At 50.1% G+C, this 23,737-nt stretch overlaps 1 protein-coding gene across 2 annotated transcripts in view; it reads right to left on the minus strand.

The window, feature by feature from the left end:
* Window positions 1-2,992, minus strand: part of SPTBN2 (spectrin beta, non-erythrocytic 2) — a 994,900-nt gene extending 991,908 nt beyond the window's left edge. For both annotated transcript variants that reach the window (XM_086938557.1, XM_086938558.1), the window contains exon 1: window positions 2,713-2,992. The gene's annotated coding sequence lies outside the window, so the exon portion shown is untranslated. The remainder of the gene's footprint in view (window positions 1-2,712) is intronic.
* Window positions 2,993-23,737: the final 20,745 nt, after the last annotated feature.

Raw genomic sequence — 23,737 nt, forward strand, 5'->3', positions numbered from 1 at the left:
CTGCTTTCTACATCTACTCCATATAATGGGGGATCCATACATACATGGCCTCCGCTCCCAAAGAAAAGAAACCTGGTCTGCAGGCTCCCAGCTATTCAACGCTCTGTGCCCCACCAACCTGAACCTGTGCTCTCTGCTCTCAGGGCTGCACTGACAGGCCCTCTGTAGGAAGTACAATCTCCACATTGAATAAATGAAGAACCCAGGAAATCCAATCCTTGTGAAGAAGAGTTTATTCCATACAAAGTACCCACGACTGGTCACATCAAGTGCAGGCAGTAATCTGAAAGATGCACATTTAACATTCCAGAACATAGAATAGAAAGAAACATACCTTCCTTAAAGGTCTACACACCATAGAATTAAAGCACTCTCTGCACCCTCTGAAAGATCAGTCTGGAATTCCTCCATGATGCAGCAACAGTGGCAAACAACTTTTGTTTCCCACTGTTGCTTCATTATACCAGGTTTAGAATCTTGCTATGCACACTGAAAGCGTCTATGGAAGCCATACATAACATACAGTCAAGGCATATCCCTAAGACTGGCAAACGCTGAGCCGGTTCAAAATTCCACATATAATGACTTGGCAGCTTCTATAAACAAGTACCTGTCCGCTGAAACTCCCCAAACCAGAAAGAAATGTCCAATCTCTGAAGAATTGTGAGACAGCCCTCTTCACCACTATCTTGACTTTATCTAAGAATACCTGGTGTTACCATAATGGGATTATTGTGGTTTGATTGCATGCCCTGATGTGTGCCTACATCTCAGCCCTCTTACTTCCTCTCCCTTGACCAACACCCCCCCCCCCCCCTCCCCCAATGTGTGCTGTTCTGCTATCAGGTGTATTTGGAGGTATTTCAAAAATTAAACACAGGCCTCAAGAGAAAATTAAACATAGGACTAAAGATACAATAAAACAAGCCTGAAAACCGAAGAGTAGCGAATATACCTTAAACTCAACATTGCATGCATGCCTCCAAACACCCCTCGCATCTCCAACAGAGGCTCACCCTTCTCAGATGAAAGGAGAGAGAAACGTCACAAGCACCGGAGCATACCCCGAAGAACCCCCACCGAATGACAGACACCCCCTCAAGAATGACAGATGGTCCACCACACCAGCACATGTCTGTCCGGATTGGGGAGGGGCGGACGGATATGAGCGACTCTCGGAGAAACCTTTCGAGAAACAACGGCGAGCCACGTGAATAATAAAATTCGCATTAAATAGCCATTCCTCGCGTGTTGGCCCGCCCCCACCAGAGGCGGTTAGACCTGTGGAAACAACGCCACGCCGAGGCCCGGCGCACGCTCGCTGCCACTGTGCCGTGATTCAGCACAACAAAAGCGGTTACCCCACCTTTATAGGAGTACATTACCAGCCAGCATTTTATAGCGAGCACACAACGTAACCAATCGTCTCTCAAGGCAGTAAATAACAGGTGTAGTTATCACCGAGCTCTACGCTCCTCGTTTTGTTGACAATAAAGAAACCCGGCTGGCTGGCAAGGATGCGACTTGAACCTTGGCCTTGACCTGCAGGTCCGAAGCAGCAAGTGCCCCGAACCACCGAGCTACCATCACAGGACTGCCTGGGCGTCAAAGCCTATTGTCCGAACCCAGCGATAACAACAGGGGTTTCCGAGGCCCCGATGTCATTCCTTTCAAATACGCTCATTGCCACCATCTCATGGGCACCGGGGCCATTCGTTCAAGCCCACCCCCCCCCCCCGGAACTGTGGGCTTTAAGGGATATTAAAAACCACCATTAGCCATACAGATGTTTGTTTACCCTGCCTGTTTTTAAAAAAAAATTATCGAGCTCTCAAAAAGACTACATTGCAATAAGCAGAATACACTAAATAGATTTGCTAGAGAAATATGGGATGGTATTCCCACTATAAATAGTAAATTCGAATGCCATTGCAACATAAGCATCTACAGGGCACACCGTGGGCAGCCCCGTGAAAGTCTAATGGAATTCAGGTGCACCTTTTACCTGCTTCCTGATGCCAATAATTGGTCTCTAATGGTGCCTGTGTTTGTAATTAACCAGCAGGGCTCCCCGGGCCACCTTTGCTTGCACCCAGGGTCCTCTCAGGTCCAGTAATGCAGCCGATGTGAAAAGCCATTATTTTCCAAGCAGGTCCAGTCACCGCATCGGATAACTGGCCAACTGGAATTCCCACCAGGCTTGGCAACGGAGATGAGAGTAGGATAAAATGGCAGTGGATAATAAACAGAGAGTGACGCTGGCGAGGACTCCGCGTTAGCCGCAGGCCTCTTCCAGTAATGGACATGCGATGGGTTTTTATCCCGAGCAGAAATCCATTTTGTCCAGTTACAAACATGAGCCCCTGAGCCAGCTGCAGCGCGTGCGTGTTTCGGGCATCACTTGTGCTTGCGGCCAAAACAAGGGGCATTCTAGGAAGACCCCCCCCCCCCCCCCCCCAATCCAGCGTGCACCGCTAAGAGCCCACATGAGACAAACGAATGGTGAGAGGAACCAGTTCCAAGAGGCAACTGGGGCGCAGCGGTTTCCAGCCCGTACCCCGCGGCTCCACCGCTAATGAAGGAGCGGGGGTTTGAGCAGAGCTGCCTGGTGACAATAGGTTTCTATCCAGCACCTCCACCTCCAGGGGCGCCCCGGGGGGCGTCCTCCGTCAGGCAGGGGCTGGGGCCTGATGGGTGCTGGGTGCCACCTACCTTTTGAGGGCTGGAGACCCTTCCCGGGCGCCAGCGACGCTTCTCCGTAGACAATGGGGCCAGGTCTACATGCAGCGGAGCAGCAGCACCTCCAGGGAGGGAAAGCGCCAGCGTCGATGAGGGACCGCTTCCCGGCGTTGTGTCGAACCCCCCCAAGCAGCCGAGACGCAGGTTTCACACCCCCTCCAAAAATCCAGGTTAGCTGTGCCTTCGGGCCCAGGAAGGATGTAGCTGTCCACAGAGGGAGAGACGCACACCGACCGACCGAGGGAGATTCACGTTTTTTTCTGAATCAGATGTCACAGCTGCTGGCGGGAGGGAGGGGAGTAGGGAGGGAGATGGGTAATGGAGGAGGGCTTATGTGCGCGGAATGGGGGGAAAGAGAGGGAATGAATGGAAAGAACAATATAGGCAATAGCGGGCAGGGCAACGGGAGAGCAGGCTCGGTCCGGGGCCACCCTGCGGTTTAATCCGCATTCACTTCAGATCAGACCAGAACACGCAGGGTATAGGTGAGTATCCCTGTTTGGTATCTCAACGTGTTATGGCACCTGCTGCACAGGTCTATGTGTGAACTGCGAGCCTCTGCTCCAAGGGGTAGCAAGAGAGCCAGATGGGTTAATGCACCTGCTGCACAGGTCGATGTGTGAACTGCGAGCCTCTGCTCTAAGGGGTAGTAAGAGAGCCCGATGGGTTAATGCACCTGCTGCACAGGTCTATGTGTGAACTGCGAGCCTCTGCTCTAAGGGGTAGTAAGAGAGCCCGATGGGTTAATGCACCTGCTACACAGGTCGATGTGTGAACTGCGAGCCTCTGCTCTAAGGGGTAGTAAGAGAGCCCGATGGGTTAATGCACCTGTTGCACAGGTCTATGTGTGAACTGAGAGCCTCTGCTCTAAGGGGTAGTAAGAGAGCCCGATGGGTTAATGCACTTGCTGCACAGGTCGATGTGTGAACTGCGAGCCTCTGCTCTAATGGGTAGTAAGAGAGCCCGATGGGTTAATGCTCCTGCTGCACAGGTCTATGTGTGAACTGTGAACCTCTGCTCCAAGGGGTAGTAAGAGAGCCCGTTGGGTTAATGCTCCTGCTGCACAGGTCTATGTGTGAACTGTGAACCTCTGCTCCAAGGGGTAGTAAGAGAGCCCGATGGGTTAATGCACCTGCTGCACAGGTCTATGTGTGAACTGTGAGCCTCTGCTCTAAGGGGTAGTAAGAGAGCCCGATGGGTTAATGCTCCTGCTGCACAGGTCTATGTGTGAACTGTGAACCTCTGCTCCAAGGGGTAGTAAGAGAGCCCGTTGGGTTAATGCTCCTGCTGCACAGGTCTATGTGTGAACTGTGAGCCTCTGCTCTACGGGGTAGTAAGAGAGCCCGATGGGTGAATGCTCCTGCTGCAAAGATCACGATGTGTAAAATGGGAGAGATGTGGGGACATGTCACAGACAGAATATCATTACAAATAGATGGGCAGATTAAGGGGACTGCTGCTGGTAACCGCGATGGGAAGGCATTTCAAATTCAAATTTGTGATAGTAGATTATTAACAATACTTTTAATTGTAAAACACGTTTAAGAAATCATACCCTTCAAATTATCCAGCAATAATTTCACATAATCAATGATCAGTAGCCAATAATTGGATTCTGACCCATGAAATAGAACTCACTTGTGTGAATCAAGCCCCAGACATTCATTCTACAATTTAGGAATTAGACCAGTCCAAGATTTGAAATGAACATTTCCTTTTGGAAACAGGACAACCTTCGTGGAAAACAAAAATATCTAGGTTTGCAAAATATCGAGCAATATATGTACAGCAACATGGATTAAAAACCCATCTCTTACAGTTTATCCAGTTTTCTTAGAACATATTAGGTGATAAGACATGCTTGCACTTAGTGTCAGGCCGATTCATCTTTCAAGGGGGGAGTCTTATCTCCTTATACAAAGCGACAGGTCGGAGGCATTTTTCTATATTGCTCGAAGTCTATCGGGCAAAAATCCCCGCATCTCTAATCTACGGACTAGAAATAGTGGACATGGCATGCTGGAAATTCCTGGATTCTATTGAAGGAAGAATTCTTCGTAATTTAGCCTCTGTAAACACTGCAAGCTCTACGTCATCGTTGCGACAAGAGTTTGGTCTGCGTAGTGCACGGTCCCAGGCAGTGGCGAGTGTGGTGCGATGGGTTTTTTATATTGCTGAAGGAAAACCTGGCACCCTGAGGTTTCAAATAAAAAATGAGCTGCTGGGTTCCTATAATGTTTACTCCTCTATAGTAAAAAACTTCAGACAGGCAATTTCACTATTACAGATTGATGAACAAAGTCTTTTTACACTATCAGCTCCCCAACTAAAGTTATCTTTAAAGACCTCGTCTTGGGAGTTGAGTTTTAGAGCTGACAGTACGATCCGAAAGTCTAAGAGAGGAATGTTCCCCCTCGGTAACTCTTGTGAAATTAAAAAATTTCAACCATATTTAGGTTGGAATCTCCCTCATGCAGTTAGGCGATTTATTTTTTTGTTAAGATATGATTTACTTCCATTGAATTGTTTATTGTCTAAATGGCATGGTGGTACAGATATCTGTGACCTCTGTAAACTTTATCCCCAGGATTTATACCATGTAGTTTTTGTTTGCCCAGCTCCTATTGGTACACAGACGAAAATGGGTAAAACCTTTGTGTTTTCAGCTGGGTATTTTTACTGCTTATGATTTCATTGTAGCTATGTTTAATCCTCCTAACGAAATGTTTTGCTTTAAATTGTTTTCCTTCTTTAAATGTTTTTTAACACTGCATTGACATTTCTATTCAATAATGTAATCAATGTTGTTTTGTTTTTTTTTTCTTTTTCTTTATTGCTAAACTGTTATGTGGATCTCGACAGAGTTCCGTTATCATAAAAATAAAAACTTGAAACTTGAAACTTGAACTCACTTGTGTGAATCAAGCCCCAGACATTCATTCTACAATTTAGGAATTAGACCAGTCCAAGATTTGAAATGAACATTTCCTTTTGGAAACAGGACAACCTTTGTGGAAAACAAAAATATCTAGGTTTGCAAAATATCGAGCAATATATGTACAGCAACATGGATTAAAAACCCATCTCTTACAGTTTATCCAGTTTTCTTAGAACATATTAGGTGATAAGACATGCTTGCACTTAGTGTCAGGCCGATTCATCTTTCAGGTTAGACAGAGTTAAATCCTTAAATGTACCTAAATAACCAACGATCTGCTAGAACAGAGGTCTTCAATCTGTGGGGCACGACCCCCAGGGGGGTCGTGGAGTCCTTGGAAGGGGGTCGCAGATTCTGCCAGAGCACACAGTTCCTGGGGGTGGGCTGATCGAGGGTGTTTATGGCGGAGGCCTGATTCACACCGAGGTGTGAAAAACATCCACGCCTCATTAACAAGTAAAAGGTCTTCTAAAGACCTGTCAAGTACTCGGGTGTGACTGTGTGTGTCCCTGAAGCCGTTTTGAGCTGGGGGAGGAGGAGAAGTGGGGGGTGGGGGGGCGGAGGGGGGCTGGGGGAGCAGGCTGTAGTGTAGCCCTTTGAGGTCAATGCATATTGCGCGCCTGGAGCTGTGGGTCCCATGACACGTCCCCGTCCCCCCCCCCCCCCCCAGCAGGGAGGCACAGAGATGCCCTCCCATGATCGGGAAAGAAGGATGAGCAGAGAGATTCTAACCCCCCCCCCAATGAGAGAGGCACAGAAAAGGTGGGTGGATGAATGATGGGTGGATGGATGGATGTAAGGATGAAGGATGGATGGGTGTGTGAAAAGGTGGGTGGATGAATGAGGATTGGATGGATGAAAGGGTGGATGGAAGGATGGATGGATGAAAGGGTGGATGGATGAAAGGATGAAAGGGTAGATGGATGAAGGATTTATGGATGGATAAAAGGTTGTATGGATGGATAAAAGGTTGCATGGATGAATGATGGATGGATGGATGGGTGAAAAGATGGGTGGATGGATGAAAGGGTGGATGGATGGATGATGGATGTGTGGGTGGAAGGATGAAAGGGTGGATGGGTGAAGGATAGATGGATGAAGGATAGATGTAAGGATGAAAGGGTGGATGGATGGAAGGATGAAAGGGTGGACTGATGAAGGATGGATGTATGGATGGATAAAAGGTTGCATGGATGGATGGATGAATGATGCATGGGTGGATGTGTGAAAAGGTGGGGGGGTGAATGATGGATGGATGAAAGGGTGGGTGGATGAATGGATGAAAGGGTGGATGGATGAAGGATAGATGTATGGATGTAAGGATGAAAGGGTGGACGGATAAAGGATGGATGGAGGAATGGATGGAAGGATGAAAGGGTGGTCGGATGAAGGATGGATGGATGTATGGATGGATCAAAGGTTGCATGGATGGATGAATGATGCATGGGTGGATGTGTGAAAAGGTGGGGGGATGAAGGATGGATGGATGAAAGGGTGGGTGGATGTATGGATGAAAGGGTGGATGGATGGATGGGAGGATGGGAGGATGAAAGAGTGGATGGATGGATAAAAGGTTGCATGGATGAATGATGGATGGATAAAAGGTTGCATGGATGAATGATGGATGGATGTGTGAAAAGGTGGGTGGATGAATGATGGATGGATGGAAGGAAGGGTGGAGGGGTAAAGGATGTATGGATGGAAAGATGAAAGTGTGGATGGATGGATGATGGATGGATGGATGGAAGTATGAAAGGATGGATGGATGTGTGAAAGTGTGGGTGGATGAATGATGGATGTGATGAGGTCTAACAGGCGCATTTATGGTTGTCAAAAGATGATGATGAGGAGTACCAGTTTCTAGAAACTTTTGTCGGAAGGGGGTCCTTACCCCTCAAAAGGTTTTACAAGGGGGTCTCGACATCAAAAAGTTTGAAGACCTCTGTGCTAGAACATCCCCGCCCGCCTAGCAGGTCACATAAAAAGTAAAACAATTCGGTGGATCATAAGCCCGCTACAGATACCCCCTTGGGTCACGTTTGTAAGTCGGTGAGATGCCTCTGTGAGTAAACCTGGTTGATGCAGAGATTGGCATTCAATTTGCAGATCGATGGATCAAATTACAGTAAAACATGAGTCAATGCACCTGCTGCAGAGCATTCTGTGTGATCTGTAACTCGTAGGTTTGGGTTCTAGTTGGTCTGGGATATCCCTTTTTTTTCTTCAGATTGTGCTGGTAGAGGAAACGTTTGATCTGGGATTAAAAAAAATGGGTGTGCCAGAAAGGGGATGGAGTTCTGAGAAGCAGAGCCAATGAACCTCTTCGCTTATGGTTAGGCTTATGGTATGGTATGGTTATGCTTAGGTTTGTTTTTTTTAGCAAACTCTGCCCCAACAGAAATAAGAAACAAGATTTTTTTTTTAAATGAAGCTTTTTTAACGTCATTTTAGAAACAAAACAAGGGCCTCCACTAAAGCAAGAGCTATATCTTTCATTATCAAAACATTTTTAAAATGTGTTAGTATAAAACACTAATTCATAGAATAAGGGTTATATAAATCTTGCACAGCAACGTGTGAAGTCCAAAATGTCTTTTTTATTAGAAATGGTCGATGTATAGATACTCCTGCACCTGTTCCTAATGATTCGGATGCAAATCGAAATTATTCTAATACTTGCTTAGCAAAACAGTTAGTTGTAATTAAACAAATAACAAATATATTATTTGGTTATCCTTGGCTCAGTATATGCAAGGCCAATGGGAATGTGCTGTAATGGAAGGTCAAAACACGCACCAAGAAACCATGTGTAAAAAAAGTTATGCGGAAGAATGTGGCACATTTTATGCCAGTATTTTTTTGCTATTTTGTAATTTTAACACACAAGATCTTATCCGAGTAAAGATACACCCCATTAGTACCAATTTAACACTTGAATATCACAATGAGCAACTGAGATGAGACCGGTTAGCCATTGCAACAGGTCTGCTCTGTGTGGTACCACTACAAGTGTCACTGGTTTCTTTTTTTCAGTAACTATGATCCATTGAGATAAAAAGATTTTTATAATCTGCAAATTAGCATTTAATGAATTATGCAGCAGGTGCAGAGCTTCGCAATCATTGTGCTCGTTTTATGTCTACTCCTGCTTGGAGCCGGCATCATTGCTACGTGCGAGCCTGTTCTTATGCAAGGAGCAAGACCTCTGACCTCCTGGTCAGAATACTGCTCTCCCCTTCCACAGCTCCACCAAAGAGTGTCTGACCCCAGCGCTGCTCAGGTTGGTGTTCAGGCTCTGCTCCGCCCTCCCCTCTGTTCTTGTGCACGTTCTTCACTATGCCTGTTTGTGACGGCGAGACCAGGAATAGGCAATAGACGTGTTCTGGTAGTAGTTGCTTTTATTTTATCAAAGAGTGTATCGGTACAAGTCTTTCTGACAGCTCCCTTTCTAGGGGACCGGCTCCTGTCGGGACGGGTCTTTCGTCGAGGTCCCTCCTCCTTCCTCCTGACGGGGCTCCTCCTCCGACTGCTGGGCTCTGGAGGCTCCGTAATGCTCGCCCTCGCCGGCCACCAAGAAGAAAAGAAGTGAGAGGACGCGTAAGTGTTTTGGCGTTTACATCCAAGGTCTTTGAGGGGGGGGGGAAGTGAGGGGCGTGAGGGGAACACACAGTGCTTCACTGGCTAGGCTAGGGTATGTGCAAAACTCGTGCCAAAGGTGAGATGGGAAACTACAGGTGGTTTCTTTACAGGTTTAACTAGTATTGCGGCGGCCTTTACGCCTCCACCACCCCAGGAATCGTTCCCGTACCTCTGCTAGCCGTACACCTCCTGGCGCACGGCTGGGCGGCTCGCGGTGATGGCCTCCAGGCTTAGCAGGTCCCGTCTCTGGTTCTCCGGCGCTCTCTGCTCCAACCTCCGTTCCTGGGGAATCTTGCTCTGTGTCCTCCGCCGGCGTCTGTAGGCTCTCCTCGCTTAACCACCGCTCCGACCCGATCCGATTCTCCTCTTCCTGTAACCACAGCTCCGCTCCTCTCCGCTCCGACTCGTTGCTTCCCGCCTCTCCGCTCTCCTGCACTCTGTCCGCTCCTCCGGTGAAAAAACACACCAGGTGATTATCGGAGCCGCCTTTTACCTGGTCTTTAGGCTCCTCCTCCATCAGAGCGTCGGTCCATTTAAAGGGACCCCATCCTTCCTCCTCGTCGCAACTATATCTCTCGCCTTCTGACCATCCAGGATTGAGGGGAGGCTGCGGAGACAAGAGGGGGGGGTCAAACAATGTTAAAGGTGGACCCTCCTCCGTATCCGACCCCGCTCCCCTGTTACACACCATCCCCCCTGAACACTTCCGTTCGGGAAGTGGATTCCTGGACAAAAAGTCAGCTCCAGTATTGTCGACCCCTTTCTTGTGACGCACGCTAAAGGAATAAGGCTGTAGAGCAAGAAACCACCTCATGACACGGGCATTGTTCGACTTGTTACGGGCCATCCAAAGCAGGGGGGCATGGTCCGTATAGAGTGTGAACTGACGCCCTTCCAGGTAGTACGCCAGCTTCTCCACAGCCCAACGTATGGCCAGACATTCTTTCTCGACCGTAGGATACTTGAGTTCCCTCGGGAACAGCTTTCTGCTGATGAACAGTATCGGATGATCAGCTCCGTCATCCCCCACTTGAGACAGCACGGCCCCTATACCATAGTCGGACGCGTCCGTATGTAGGGCAAAATGACGTGTGAAATCCGGGGAAGCAAGGATGGGGGTGGAGGTGATGGCCCTCTTCAGGGCAGCGAAAGCATCCAACATATACGAAGTGGGGGTCTGTAGCATCGATTGTTTGACTTTAGACTGTAGGGCGTCAGTTAGGGGGGCGGCTAACTGGGCAAAGTCAGGAATGAATCGTCTGTAGTAGCCGATTAGCCCTAGAAAAGCTCTGAGTTCTTTCTTTGTACTCGGGAAGGGGGTATCTGATATGGCCCTCACTTTCTCTACTTGCGGCTCAATCCTACCATGTCCCAGTACATAGCCCAAGTACTTTACTTTCTGAAAACCTATGCGTGATTTCTTTGCGTTGATTTTCAACCCAGCTTGCTGGAGCGTCTCGAACAGCGTGTGCAGGTGTTTCAGATGTGAGTCCCAGTCAGGGCTAAAGACGACTATATCATCAAGGTAAGCCGAAGTAAATGATGCAATATCCTTTAGTACTCGGTTCATCAATCTTTGGAAGGTGGCAGGAGCCCCGTGAAGGCCAAAGGGAAGAACGGTGAATTCGTACCGGCCTGATTCGGTGGTGAACGCTGTTTTATGTCGGTCCTCCTCTTTTAGGGGGACCTGCCAATAGCCTTTAGTAAGGTCGATGGTACTTATGTATTTAGCCTCACCCAGTTTCTCTATGAGTTCGTCTATCCGGGGTATCGGGTAAGCATCAAAGTTGGAGATATCATTCAGCGCTCGGAAGTCCATGCAGAACCTTCTCGTTCCATCAGGCTTTGGTATCAGTACAATGGGGCTTGACCATTCGCTGTGTGAGGGTCTTATCACTCCGAGTCGAAGCATCTCTTCTACTTCTTGTTGTATCCCGGTCCTCCTGGACTCCGGGACTCGATATGGTTTGATTTTAACAATTTTACCCGGCGTGGTTTGGATATGGTGTTCCGCCAAATTAGTTTTTCCAGGGAGGTCTGAAAAGACCTCTGCATGTTTTTGTAGCGTTTTCTCCAACTGTCGTTTCTCCTGGGCAGTTAGCTCTTCGTTGACCACTAGACTGGAAAGGGTTGTCTTGTGGAAAAGGGGGTTAGAGTCTGTGAGGTGTATCTCTGCTGGCGGTCGTCCCAACCATTTTTTTAGGATGTTGATGTGATACACCTGTGTGCTTCGTGGACGTATTTTTAGTCTGTAGCTAGTATTTCCAATGGTTTCTACGACCTCGTAGGGTCCACTCCATTCCGCTTTAAATTTCTGGGTAGACGAAGGCAATAGTACTAGAGCCCAATCACCTACAGACAGTTTTCTCCATTTTTTTCCTTTGTCATATATTGTCTTTTGTTTCCTCTGACTTTTCTCCAGGTTGGCAAAAGCGAGGTCTCTTAACTTTCCCAGTTTGGACCTCAGTTGTCTCGCATAATCCAGGGTTTTGGTTACCTCTTCGGGAGTTTCCCGCTCCCATGCTTCCTTAGTCATATCTAATAGGGACCGGGGTTGTCGCCCATAGAGGAGTTCAAACGAGGAAATCCCCATGCTGCTCTGTTTTTGACCCCGTATGACATATAGAGCCAGGGGGAGCAGCTGATCCCACTCAGTGCCGTTTACTTCTAACATTTTCCGGAGAGTGGTCTTTAATGTCCGGTTGTACCGCTCCACTAAACCATCCGTTTGGGGATGGTATACGGCTGTCCGGATTTGGTGGATGTGTAGCAGAGCGCATACTTCTTTCATGAGCCGGGACACAAAAGGGGTACCTTGATCGGTTAGTATCTCTTTCGGAAATCCAACCCGTGAAAACAATTCCAACATTTTGTCAGCGACGTTCTTGGTGGTGGTCGCTGTCAGGGGGAAGGCCTCTGGAAACCGGGTGGAATAGTCGACGATGACCAATACATATTGGTGACCCTTCTTAGTCTTGGGGAGAGGCCCGATGAGGTCCATTCCTACCCTCTCGAACGGTACGCCGATTATTGGGAGAGGCTGTAAGGGCACGGCAGGCGGCCGAGTCATATTCCGCTTCTGACAGACTTCGCACTCCTGGCAATACACCATCGAGTCTTTGTATATGCCGGGCCAGTAGAAGCATTGTAACAAATTTTGTGTTGTTTTTTCGGCTCCTGTATGGCCTGCCACTAAGTGGGAGTGAGAGTAGAATAATACTTGTTCCCGAAAAGATACTGGGACCAATAACTGTTCTGGGTCAGTCTCTTTTCCTTGTCTATACAGGAGGTCGTTTTTGATGAAAAACCGTGGGTACCGTATGGGGTTTTGGCTCTGATTCTGGTGGGCTGTTTCCCAGGCATTGAGTAAAGTAGCGTCGTTTGCTTGGGCGAATTGGAAACTTCTATCCAAAATCCAGGGGTCCGGGGATGCAAAGGCTGGCACGTTCCTTTTATTCCCAGGGGGGTCTTTTGATACAGTCGCTGGAGTAAGGCTTTTTTTGAACATGTCCAAAAACTCAGGGTTGTCAGTTCCAATGATTAGATCTTCAGGCAAAGAGGTCAGCACCCCAACTTTGACTCGTGACGGCCTACCGGTTTGGGGAATCAGAGGTATGATCGCCACGGGGTACTGTTTCACATCCCCATGAACACACCGGATGTAAACCTTTTCTCGGGGAAGGAGCTGTTGGGGCAGTACATGGTGGGCCTGGACAACGGACTGACGACACCCAGAGTCTAGCAGGGCTTTTACCGGGTTCCCATTGATCATTATACTCACTCTATAGGCGTGTCCCATCTCAGCGGAGTATAAGACGGTCCGGGGTAGATATCCGACCTCCATGGGTTCCTCCTCCTGTTTCCGTCGAGGACAATGACGGGCTATGTGTCCCCAGGTCCCACAATCAAAACACTGAGGCCCAGTATGGGGTACAGGTTCCGGTTTCCATATACGTGGTTTAGGCGCTTCCGGCATCCGTCCCGGTTTCTTCTCCGTTTTGTAGGGATGCTTCTGCCTCTCTGTGTCTCCTACCAGCGGGGGTTTTTGGGGAGCCCGGGAAAAGGTATTGGCCATTTCTACGGCCTGTAAGGTAGTCAGATTGTGATGTTGTCTTAGCCACCTTTGTGTCGAGAAGGGCAGAGCCTCGAGGAATTGCTCGAGATATATGCGGTCCATGATTTCATCTTTCGAGCTTTCGTTGGGCCGTAGCCATTTGTCCGCAGCCATTTTCAGGCGGACGAATAATGTTTTTGGCGTCTCCCCGGGTACGCCTCTCTCCTTCCTGAAACGGATCCTATAGGCCTCTGTATCAAGGCCTAGATGGTCCAGGATGATTTGCTTTATGTCCTCGTAGGACGTGTCTCCACGTGGGTTAGCCACCTGGTAGGCGGCTTGGGCTTCCCCCACCAGTAACGGGGCCAAGAAAAAAGGCCATTTCACAACGGGCCATCCACAGGCCCGAGCAGCTCGTTCGAAATTTAGTAAAAAGGCGTCTGGATCTTCCCCGGGCTGGTACTTTTGTAGTGACACTCCTCCTATCGTATGGGGTATCCCTCCCACAGCCACTGATCCTGTCGTTACGGGAGGGTCCAGAGTACGAGTTACCACGGCAGCTTTAATGACTTCTCTGTCCGCCTCAGCTGCAAGGAACTGCTGCTCTGCAATTTTCTCCAGGCGTTCTTGACCTTGCACAAGAGCTTTCACTAATTCTTCCATCTTTGGTTGACAGACGGATGGGGTGCCCGCATTCTCCACCACTGTGACGGCGAGACCAGGAATAGGCAATAGACGTGTTCTGGTAGTAGTTGCTTTTATTTTATCAAAGAGTGTATCGGTACAAGTCTTTCTGACAGCTCCCTTTCTAGGGGACCGGCTCCTGTCGGGACGGGTCTTTCGTCGAGGTCCCTCCTCCTTCCTCCTGACGGGGCTCCTCCTCCGACTGCTGGGCTCTGGAGGCTCCGTAATGCTCGCCCTCGCCGGCCACCAAGAAGAAAAGAAGTGAGAGGACGCGTAAGTGTTTTGGCGTTTACATCCAAGGTCTTTGAGGGGGGGGGGAAGTGAGGGGCGTGAGGGGAACACACAGTGCTTCACTGGCTAGGCTAGGGTATGTGCAAAACTCGTGCCAAAGGTGAGATGGGAAACTACAGGTGGTTTCTTTACAGGTTTAACTAGTATTGCGGCGGCCTTTACGCCTCCACCACCCCAGGAATCGTTCCCGTACCTCTGCTAGCCGTACACCTCCTGGCGCACGGCTGGGCGGCTCGCGGTGATGGCCTCCAGGCTTAGCAGGTCCCGTCTCTGGTTCTCCGGCGCTCTCTGCTCCAACCTCCGTTCCTGGGGAATCTTGCTCTGTGTCCTCCGCCGGCGTCTGTAGGCTCTCCTCGCTTAACCACCGCTCCGACCCGATCCGATTCTCCTCTTCCTGTAACCACAGCTCCGCTCCTCTCCGCTCCGACTCGTTGCTTCCCGCCTCTCCGCTCTCCTGCACTCTGTCCGCTCCTCCGGTGAAAAAACACACCAGGTGATTATCGGAGCCGCCTTTTACCTGGTCTTTAGGCTCCTCCTCCATCAGAGCGTCGGTCCATTTAAAGGGACCCCATCCTTCCTCCTCGTCGCAACTATATCTCTCGCCTTCTGACCATCCAGGATTGAGGGGAGGCTGCGGAGACAAGAGGGGGGGGTCAAACAATGTTAAAGGTGGACCCTCCTCCGTATCCGACCCCGCTCCCCTGTTACACTGTTCTTCTGATTTTGATTTTTTTTTTGTCAAATCTATTTATTGGAGATTTATATATTTCAACATTACATGGGGTGCACCATTATAAGTAAAACAGTTCTCCAACCTTGCTTGGTTGACAATGCACTGGCAATGCGGCATATCAATGAGGCGCTAGAGCAGTTACACAAAATAGCATGCAGGTGAATCTTGGGCGCCCAGGCATGCCCGCAGAATAAAAGAGTCAAGGTGTCCCATTTCTGGGTGGAGAAATAAGTCTTACATGTACAGCTCAACTGCAAAGAAAAACATTTGCGATAAACAGAAACATAAACTGCGGCACTGTCACCAGGATACAGTACAAGTCGTCCCCATTTCCATCCTCTAGGCCCGCCCCCCGTCTTCTGTCCCACCCTCACCTCCGAAGCATGCATGCCTCCATTTCTATTACTTCCTTGCCTAGATTACATGTTGTGCACCAGTCAGTGTACCAGGTGTGCCGTCCGCTGTGCATCCAACCTTCCACCCACTGTACCTGCTTAGTCCCCCCCCCCCACCCGTGGTGTTCTCTGCCGCCTGCAAAGCGTTAAGCATGCGCTCCCAATGCTCCGCCATAGGTTCCCTGCGGAGCCCCACTGTTTCCTCCCTCCGGATGGCAGTCCATTCTGCTCGGGCCCACGACAAGAGGCACAGAATCCATGCCCGTACACTGGGCGAGTCACTCGCCTTCCATCTCCTAGTGAGGAGTCGTGCCGCTGTTACCATCCCCAAATCAAGGAAGCAGGGCGATGCCTTATCCTTGGGCGACCGCTTGAAGTGGTGTAAGAAATATTCAGGCCAGTTACAAGGGACGGTGCGGCCGGTGCATTGCGCAAGCAGAACACTAATGTCCCTCCAGTAGATGCCAAGTCCTGGGCAGTGCCACAGTAGATGAAGGAGGTCCGCGTTCAGCTCACCACACCTAGGGCAAGACACGTCCGTCCTGTGAAAGTATTTATTTATTAAGTCGGGGGTAAGATAGGCCCTGTGAACTATATATACTTGGATTTGGCGAAAGCGCATATTTCTGGGGATGCGCACCGGGCTTTTAAAAATCTTCTCCCATTCTTTGTCCGCCAGCGCTCGCCCCATGTCTCGCTCCCACTTTCCACGGAGTGAGATCAAATCTAGTTCCGTGTGTATCCTAGGGATGCAGCAAACCACTTAATTAGATGCCTGCCCCTGCCCATGACATGTAGATATTGCACCGTCAAGTGATGGGCTGGCTCCTCTGCAACATCGCCCCATCTAGCCGCCATGTGGGCCGTGAGGGAGCGGTGCATTAGGAACCCCCCGGGGGGGGAACCCAATGTCTGCGACTAGTGTCTTAAAGGGAATCAATGCTCCATCTTGGTATAGGTCGCCTAACGTCTGGACATCCGCCTCCTGCCACTGCTCCAGCATGTGGTGCGTGAGGACCCTCTTGCCCACTGGGGAGCCATCCAGCGGCACAGCAGGTGCATATGGGAGCCCCTTCCTCGTAAGGTGCAGTGCCCTACGGAAGCATTTGTTTGCCACCGCCAGCAATAATGGGGTGGGGCGCGCCGGTGCCACTAGCGGGTGGAAAAGTGCAGTGATTCGCTCCAGAGTGTAGGGCGGCTCGTTTGTGGCTTTGTCTTCTCTTCCCCTGTTCGCTAACCAGCGGGCAATCCATTGGAGCTGCGCTGCCAAGTAATAGTGTTCAAAACAAGGAGCGGCCAATCCACTTTTGTCTGTGGGTAAGAACAGTGTCCCGTGAGCTAGACGGTGTCGGGACGTGCCCCAAGTAAAGTCGCGCAGGATCTTGTTAAGTTTGGAGAAGAAGGACGCGGGTATGAACAAGGGCAGATTCGCGAAATAGTATAAAAGGCGGGGGAGCATCACCATTTTGGCCAGGGCCACTCTGCCTGTGGGTGTCAGGGAAAGCGTGGACCAGAAGCCGATCTGGGTTTTGAGCGCCGTCACTGCTCTTCCCAGGTTCCCGTCCAGCAGGTCTGTCGGTTGGCGGTAGATCTGGATCCTCAGGTACATAAAAGTGTCCGCCCGCCACTGGACTCGTGTGCCATGGAGGCTATACTCCGGATCAGCAACCTCACTGTTAAAGGCGTAGAGACACGACTTGTCTGCATTGACGCGGAGCCCCGATAGACCGGCGAAGCGGCTTAACAATTGGGCCAGCAGCTCTGGTATGCTGCCCACAACTCGGACAAAGACCAATAGGTCATCGGCGTATAAAGACACCTGATGAACACCGTCGCCCAGTGGGATACCATCTGCCAGAAGTTGTCTCATGGCTGCAGCTAAGGGTTCCATGGCTAGCGCAAAGAGCAGCGGTGATAGGGGACACCCCTGATGGGTGCCCCTACTCACCGTCACTGCTTCTGAGATATACGGCCCCAGTCGGACACGGATCACAGGATTCCTATACAAGAGTCCCACCATCTGCAGGAAGTTAGCTTCCAGTTCGTACGCCTCCAACACCGACGACAAATAGACCCACTCAAGGCAATCAAAGGCCTTTTCTAAGTCCAGCACCAGGCACCCCGCTCTGGGCCAGGCCATCGTCGCCTCTGCCGCTACCCTGAAATACCTCCTGAGGTTCAGGGACGTGGATCTCGCTGGTACGAAACCGTTTTGGTCCGGATGGACTAAATGCGGAACCGTCGGTGCCAGACGCTCTGCAAGGATTTTGGCGAGTACCTTGTAGTCAGTGTTAAGCATCGCCAGTGAGCGATAGGAGCCCAGGACCATGGGGTCTCTGTCGGGCTTAGGCAGGGACACCAAAAACGCTTCCCGCAGAGATGGCGGGAGGTGGCCCGCGTCAATCGATGCCCTGTACACCTGGAGGAGCTGAGGCGCTAGTATGTCCCTATTTGCTTTATAGTATTCGGCCGGTGGGCCGTCGGGCGCCGGTGTTTTCCCGGTCGCCAATGCTTGGATCGCATCTCCCACTTCCTCCAGCGTGAGCGGGGCACCGAGCCCTGCCTTCTGGCTCTCTGTGACGGCAGGCAGCGTAATCGACTCCAGGAATTCTGCCACCGCATGCGCATGGCCAGTGCCTCGAGCTCTATAGAGGTCCCGATAGCGATCGGTCAGCACCCGGTGGATCTCGCGTTGCGTGTACACCACTGTCCCGTCCCCTGTGTGAATGGCTCCAATCGGGGCATTGCGCTCTGCTTTCTGCACCAGCCAGGCTAGCAAACGGCCAGCTCTATCTGCCTTGGCATGCGTCTTCAGAAAAGGGGTGGTGATGAACAGAGTGTCTGAATTAAGCAGACCACTCTTACCCAGTCCAAAGATCAGGGCTTGATCCATCACCGTTATTTATCTCACTGCACCATCCCAGCTCAGAACCTGGCTATATGCAAATCAGTCTGTCCCTGGCCCAGTGCATCATGGGAACAGGGCAGACTAAACTACCAAGCCAATTCTTCACCAGAAAGGAGACATGCTACCGGGGACCGGTTTCTGGCATTTCAGCCGTCTTCGGCCCGGCTTGCTTGAATCCTGATGGTGCAGTGAGAAAGGGACTCATGTCTGAGTATACCCTGCCACACCTATAGTGGCCTAAAACGATTCAGAAAAGGGGTGGTGATGAACAGAGTGTCTGAATTAAACAGACCACTCTTACCCAGTCCAAAGATCAGGGCTTGATCCATCACCGTTATTTATCTCACTGCACCATCCCAGCTCAGAACCTGGCTATATGCAAATCAGTCTGTCCCTGGCCCAGTGCATCATGGGAACAGGGCAGACTAAACTACCAAGCCAATTCTTCACCAGAAAGGAGACAAGCTACCGGGGACCGGTTTCTGGCATTTCAGCCGTCTTCGGCCCGGCTTGCTTGAATCCTGATGGTGCAGTGAGAAAGGGACTCATGTCTGAGTATACCCTGCCACACCTATAGTGGCCTAAACCGATTCAGAAAAGGGGTGGTGATGAACAGAGTGTCTGAATTAAGCAGACCACTCTTACCCAGCCCAAAGATCAGGGCTTGATCCATCACCGTTATTTATCTCACTGCACCATCCCAGCTCAGAACCTGGCTATATGCAAATCAGTCTGTCCCTGGCTCAGTGCATCATGGGAACAGGGCAGACTAAACTACCAAGCCAATTCTTCACCAGAAAGGAGACAAGCTACCGGGGACCGGTTTCTGGCATTTCAGCCGTCTTCGGCCCGGCTTGCTTGAATCCTGATGGTGCAGTGAGAAAGGGACTCATGTCTGAGTATACCCTGCCACACCTATAGTGGCCTAAAACGATTCAGAAAAGGGGTGGTGATGAACAGAGTGTCTGAATTAAGCAGACCACTCTTACCCAGTCCAAAGATCAGGGCTTGATCCATCACCGTTATTTATCTCACTGCACCATCCCAGCTCAGAACCTGGCTATATGCAAATCAATTTACAAAAGGGGGTGGTGATGAACAGAGTGTCTGAATTGAGCAGACCACTCTTACCCAGTCCAAAGATCAGGGCTTGATCCATCACCGTTATTTATCTCACTGCCCCATCCCAGCTCAGAACCTGGCTATATGCAAATCAGTCTGTCCCTGGCCCAGTGCATCATGGGAACAGGGCAGACTAAACTACCAAGCCAATTCTTTACCAGAAAGGAGACAAGCTACCGGGGACGGTTTCTGGCATTTCAGCCTCTTCGGCCCGGCTTGCTTGAATCCTGATGGAGCAGTGAGAAAGGGACTCATGTCTGAGTATACCCTGCCACACCTATAGTGGCCAAAATCGATTTACAAAAGGGGGTGGTGATGAACAGAGTGTCTGAATTGAGCAGACCACTCTTACCCAGTCCAAAGATCAGGGCTTGATCCATCACCGTTATTTATCTCACTGCCCCATCCCAGCTCAGAACCTGGCTATATGCAAATCAGTCTGTCCCTGGCCCAGTGCATCATGGGAACAGGGCAGACTAAACTACCAAGCCAATTCTTTACCAGAAAGGAGACAAGCTACCGGGGACCGGTTTCTGGCATTTCAGCCTCTTCGGCCCGGCTTGCTTGAATCCTGATGGAGCAGTGAGAAAGGGACTCATGTCTGAGTATACCCTGCCACACCTATAGTGGCCAAAATCGATTTACAAAAGGGGGTGGTGATGAACAGAGTGTCTGAATTGAGCAGACCACTCTTACCCAGTCCAAAGATCAGGGCTTGATCCATCACCGTTATTTATCTCACTGCCCCATCCCAGCTCAGAACCTGGCTATATGCAAATCAGTCTGTCCCTGGCCCAGTGCATCATGGGAACAGGGCAGACTAAACTACCAAGCCAATTCTTTACCAGAAAGGAGACAAGCTACCGGGGACCGGTTTCTGGCATTTCAGCCTCTTCGGCCCGGCTTGCTTGAATCCTGATGGAGCAGTGAGAAAGGGACTCATGTCTGAGTATACCCTGCCACACCTATAGTGGCCAAAATCGATTTACAAAAGGGGGTGGTGATGAACAGAGTGTCTGAATTGAGCAGACCACTCTTACCCAGTCCAAAGATCAGGGCTTGATCCATCACCGTTATTTATCTCACTGCCCCATCCCAGCTCAGAACCTGGCTATATGCAAATCAGTCTGTCCCTGGCCCAGTGCATCATGGGAACAGGGCAGACTAAACTACCAAGCCAATTCTTTACCAGAAAGGAGACAAGCTACCGGGGACCGGTTTCTGGCATTTCAGCCTCTTCGGCCCGGCTTGCTTGAATCCTGATGGAGCAGTGAGAAAGGGACTCATGTCTGAGTATACCCTGCCACACCTATAGTGGCCAAAATCGATTTACAAAAGGGGGTGGTGATGAACAGAGTGTCTGAATTGAGCAGACCACTCTTACCCAGTCCAAAGATCAGGGCTTGATCCATCACCGTTATTTATCTCACTGCCCCATCCCAGCTCAGAACCTGGCTATATGCAAATCAGTCTGTCCCTGGCCCAGTGCATCATGGGAACAGGGCAGACTAAACTACCAAGCCAATTCTTTACCAGAAAGGAGACAAGCTACCGGGGACCGGTTTCTGGCATTTCAGCCTCTTCGGCCCGGCTTGCTTGAATCCTGATGGAGCAGTGAGAAAGGGACTCATGTCTGAGTATACCCTGCCACACCTATAGTGGCCAAAATCGATTTACAAAAGGGGGTGGTGATGAACAGAGTGTCTGAATTGAGCAGACCACTCTTACCCAGTCCAAAGATCAGGGCTTGATCCATCACCGTTATTTATCTCACTGCCCCATCCCAGCTCAGAACCTGGCTATATGCAAATCAGTCTGTCCCTGGCCCAGTGCATCATGGGAACAGGGCAGACTAAACTACCAAGCCAATTCTTTACCAGAAAGGAGACAAGCTACCGGGGACCGGTTTCTGGCATTTCAGCCTCTTCGGCCCGGCTTGCTTGAATCCTGATGGAGCAGTGAGAAAGGGACTCATGTCTGAGTATACCCTGCCACACCTATAGTGGCCAAAATCGATTTACAAAAGGGGGTGGTGATGAACAGAGTGTCTGAATTGAGCAGACCACTCTTACCCAGTCCAAAGATCAGGGCTTGATCCATCACCGTTATTTATCTCACTGCCCCATCCCAGCTCAGAACCTGGCTATATGCAAATCAGTCTGTCCCTGGCCCAGTGCATCATGGGAACAGGGCAGACTAAACTACCAAGCCAATTCTTTACCAGAAAGGAGACAAGCTACCGGGGACCGGTTTCTGGCATTTCAGCCTCTTCGGCCCGGCTTGCTTGAATCCTGATGGAGCAGTGAGAAAGGGACTCATGTCTGAGTATACCCTGCCACACCTATAGTGGCCAAAATCGATTTACAAAAGGGGGTGGTGATGAACAGAGTGTCTGAATTGAGCAGACCACTCTTACCCAGTCCAAAGATCAGGGCTTGATCCATCACCGTTATTTATCTCACTGCCCCATCCCAGCTCAGAACCTGGCTATATGCAAATCAGTCTGTCCCTGGCCCAGTGCATCATGGGAACAGGGCAGACTAAACTACCAAGCCAATTCTTTACCAGAAAGGAGACAAGCTACCGGGGACCGGTTTCTGGCATTTCAGCCTCTTCGGCCCGGCTTGCTTGAATCCTGATGGAGCAGTGAGAAAGAGACTCATGTCTGAGTATACCCTGCCACACCTATAGTGGCCAAAATCGATTTACAAAAGGGGGTGGTGATGAACAGAGTGTCTGAATTGAGCAGACCACTCTTACCCAGTCCAAAGATCAGGGCTTGATCCATCACCGTTATTTATCTCACTGCCCCATCCCAGCTCAGAACCTGGCTATATGCAAATCAGTCTGTCCCTGGCCCAGTGCATCATGGGAACAGGGCAGACTAAACTACCAAGCCAATTCTTTACCAGAAAGGAGACAAGCTACCGGGGACCGGTTTCTGGCATTTCAGCCTCTTCGGCCCGGCTTGCTTGAATCCTGATGGAGCAGTGAGAAAGGGACTCATGTCTGAGTATACCCTGCCACACCTATAGTGGCCAAAATCGATTTACAAAAGGGGGTGGTGATGAACAGAGTGTCTGAATTGAGCAGACCACTCTTACCCAGTCCAAAGATCAGGGCTTGATCCATCACCGTTATTTATCTCACTGCCCCATCCCAGCTCAGAACCTGGCTATATGCAAATCAGTCTGTCCCTGGCCCAGTGCATCATGGGAACAGGGCAGACTAAACTACCAAGCCAATTCTTTACCAGAAAGGAGACAAGCTACCGGGGACCGGTTTCTGGCATTTCAGCCGTCTTCGGCCCGGCTTGCTTGAATCCTGATGGTGCAGTGAGAAAGGGACTCATGTCTGAGTATACCCTGCCACACCTATAGTGGCCTAAAACGATTCAGAAAAGGGGTGGTGATGAACAGAGTGTCTGAATTAAGCAGACCACTCTTACCCAGTCCAAAGATCAGGGCTTGATCCATCACCGTTATTTATCTCACTGCACCATCCCAGCTCAGAACCTGGCTATATGCAAATCAGTCTGTCCCTGGCCCAGTGCATCATGGGAACAGGGCAGACTAAACTACCAAGCCAATTCTTCACCAGAAAGGAGACAAGCTACCGGGGACCGGTTTCTGGCATTTCAGCCGTCTTCGGCCCGGCTTGCTTGAATCCTGATGGTGCAGTGAGAAAGGGACTCATGTCTGAGTATACCCTGCCACACCTATAGTGGCCTAAAACGATTCAGAAAAGGGGTGGTGATGAACAGAGTGTCTGAATTAAGCAGACCACTCTTACCCAGTCCAAAGATCAGGGCTTGATCCATCACCGTTATTTATCTCACTGCACCATCCCAGCTCAGAACCTGGCTATATGCAAATCAGTCTGTCCCTGGCCCAGTGCATCATGGGAACAGGGCAGACTAAACTACCAAGCCAATTCTTCACCAGAAAGGAGACAAGCTACCGGGGACCGGTTTCTGGCATTTCAGCCGTCTTCGGCCCGGCTTGCTTGAAACCTGATGGTGCAGTGAGAAAGGGACTCATGTCTGAGTATACCCTGCCACACCTATAGTGGCCTAAAACGATTCAGAAAAGGGGTGGTGATGAACAGAGTGTCTGAATTAAGCAGACCACTCTTACCCAGTCCAAAGATCAGGGCTTGATCCATCACCGTTATTTATCTCACTGCACCATCCCAGCTCAGAACCTGGCTATATGCAAATCAGTCTGTCCCTGGC

Source organism: Lissotriton vulgaris, chromosome 9 (assembly GCF_964263255.1).
Source record: "Lissotriton vulgaris chromosome 9, aLisVul1.2, whole genome shotgun sequence".
Classification (NCBI taxonomy): domain Eukaryota; kingdom Metazoa; phylum Chordata; class Amphibia; order Caudata; family Salamandridae; genus Lissotriton; species Lissotriton vulgaris.